Genomic DNA, 2802 nt, shown 5'->3' with positions numbered 1-2802 from the left:
GAGAGGGAGAGAGAGAGAGCGCACGCGAGAGAGAGAGAGAGAGAGAGAGCGCGCACGCGAGAGCGAGAGCGAGAGCGAGAGCGACATCATAGTGGTTAATGGCAGCGTTAATGAAGCGTTAATTGGCCGCACGAGCTAATTAACGAACTAATTATCACGCACGGACAATGCATGTTGTCGCCGCGCGTTGCCGTGGTTAATATTGTATTACAAGTATTCATTGCAATAAGATTATTTAGATTGTGTATTACTAATTTATTATTTAAATTGCGTAGTGGATGAAAATATGAGTAGTAGACTGCAAAGTTTTATACGTCGCAACACAAACAACGACAACAACAACGACGACAACAACAACAACACCAACAACAACAACAACAACAACAACAACAACAATTACGGGCTAAGGATGTCGGTATATATTTTCATACTCGATGTATGGATCATTTGAAGTGTCATTACCATCTGCTGCTACGACACATTTTGCGAACACTAATATAGGTTTCATGCGTGGCATGTGCGGGCCTGCGTGTGAATTCTTCTCACACAGTTGGAATCATCCGGTAGAGGGCTAAATATCGCTGCGCCGACAACTGTCAATGACGGGTTGAAGGTCATCTAAATGTCACTCAGCTTCGATTTTCCGTTGGAAATCATGATCTTGTTAGACTCACGAGTATAGTGCCCCGGATACTTCGTGCTTTTCTTTCTCGCAGTATTTACGCTCGTAGTTTTATCATGGATCTCGATCATGGGGGATAGTGTCACCTAAATTCATTCAGTTTCAGTTTTTAGTTAAAAATCATGATTTCGTTAGATAGTGCCGACGCGCGCATAAGAAATGCTACAAATATGTTGTGCTTCCCGCAGTATTCGGCCACGAATTTTTATCATAGATCAGTGGCGACATCTAGCGCCGTGCTCCGTGTTTATTAAACCTTTCTTCTATTTAGATCTTTCTACATGAGCTCCTCCAGAATTGCAGACGGCTGGTTAAAGCTGCAATGTCGCTTGCACGACACATCGTGTAGTAGCGAAGGATTGTACATCACGCAGGATAAGCTACTGCCTGAGCTGACGTGGAACACGTGTTATCCGAGGAAGGAAGCTGGACCCACGAGAATTTCTCGCCGCTCATCTTCACGCACCGCATACTGGTGGCGTCCTCTATTGCACGGGCTCAAGCTTACTGCCGCAGGTGATGAAGAAATATATTCCTTCAGCTCCTAAGCATCACATCGTATAAGATAATACACTATCACACGGTATAAGATAAGACACCATCACACGGTATAAATAACACCATCACACCGGTATACAGATAAACACCATCACATATAAATAGACACCATCACATCCGGTATAAATAAACACCATCACACCGTATAAGATAAACACCATTTCAACACGGTATAATAAGACACCATCACACCGTATAAAATAGACACCATCACACGGTATTAAATAAGACACTATCACCCTGGTATAAATAGACAACATGACCCGGTATTAAGATAAGACACATCACACGGTATAGATAAGACACATCACCACGTATAAGATAAGGACACCATCACACCGTATAAGATAAGACACCATCTCACACGCGTATAAGATAAACACATCACCGTATAGATAAAGACAACATGAAACCCGGTATAAGATAATGACACCATCACCCAGTTATAGAAGACACCATCACACGTATAAGATAAGACACACAGACCCGTATAGATAAGACAATTTCAATCACACGCGTATAAAGAAGGACCACCCATCACACACCGGGTATAATATAAGACACCATCACCGTGTATATAAGACTAAGACACCATCACACACGGTATAAATAATACTACATCATCCCTGTATAAGAGACAGACACCATTACCGGTATAAGCATAAGACACCATCACACGTATAAAGATAAACACCATCACACGATAAATAAATCCACCTATCACACGGTATATAGATATACACCATTCACCCGGTATAAGAAAGACACCATCACACGTATAAAATAAAGACCCACCACACGCGTATAAAATAGACCACCATTCCACACCCGTATAAGATAAAGACACATCCACACGTATAAATAAGACACATCACCGTATAAAGATTAAGACACCATTACCCGCGTATAAGATAACACACACACACCGTGTTATAAGATAGACACATCACACGGTGTAAGATTAAGACACCATCACCTGTATAGATAACACCTATCACACGATAGATAACACCATCCAACACGGCTATAAGATAATACACCATCACCCGGTATAAGAGAAGACACCATCACACGGTATTAAATAAACACCACACACGGATAAATAAGGACACCATCACCCGCTATAAATAACACCATCACCCGGTAAGATCAACACACCATCACACCATTATAAGATAAGACACCATCACACGTATAAGATAATACACCATCACACTCGTATTATAAATACAAGACAACATCACCCGTATAAGATAAACACATCACCGGTTATAGATTAAATACACCATCACCCGTTACTAAGATACAGACACCATCTCACGTATAAGATAATCACACCCATACACTGTATAAGATAAACACCATCATACGGTATAAGATAAGACACAGCACCACGGTATATAATAAGAACACATCACACGTATAAATAAGAACACCATCACACCGCGTATAAATAAAAACCACACACGTATAATAAGACACCCATTCACCCGTATAAGATAAACACCTATCTCACGTTATAGATAAGACACATCACACGCGTTATAAGATAAGACACCATC

This window comes from Priapulus caudatus, unplaced genomic scaffold (genome assembly GCF_000485595.1).
Source record: "Priapulus caudatus unplaced genomic scaffold, Priapulus_caudatus-5.0.1 Scaffold54, whole genome shotgun sequence".
NCBI lineage: Eukaryota > Metazoa > Priapulida > Priapulimorpha > Priapulimorphida > Priapulidae > Priapulus > Priapulus caudatus.
This window is presented reverse-complemented; position numbering follows the sequence as displayed.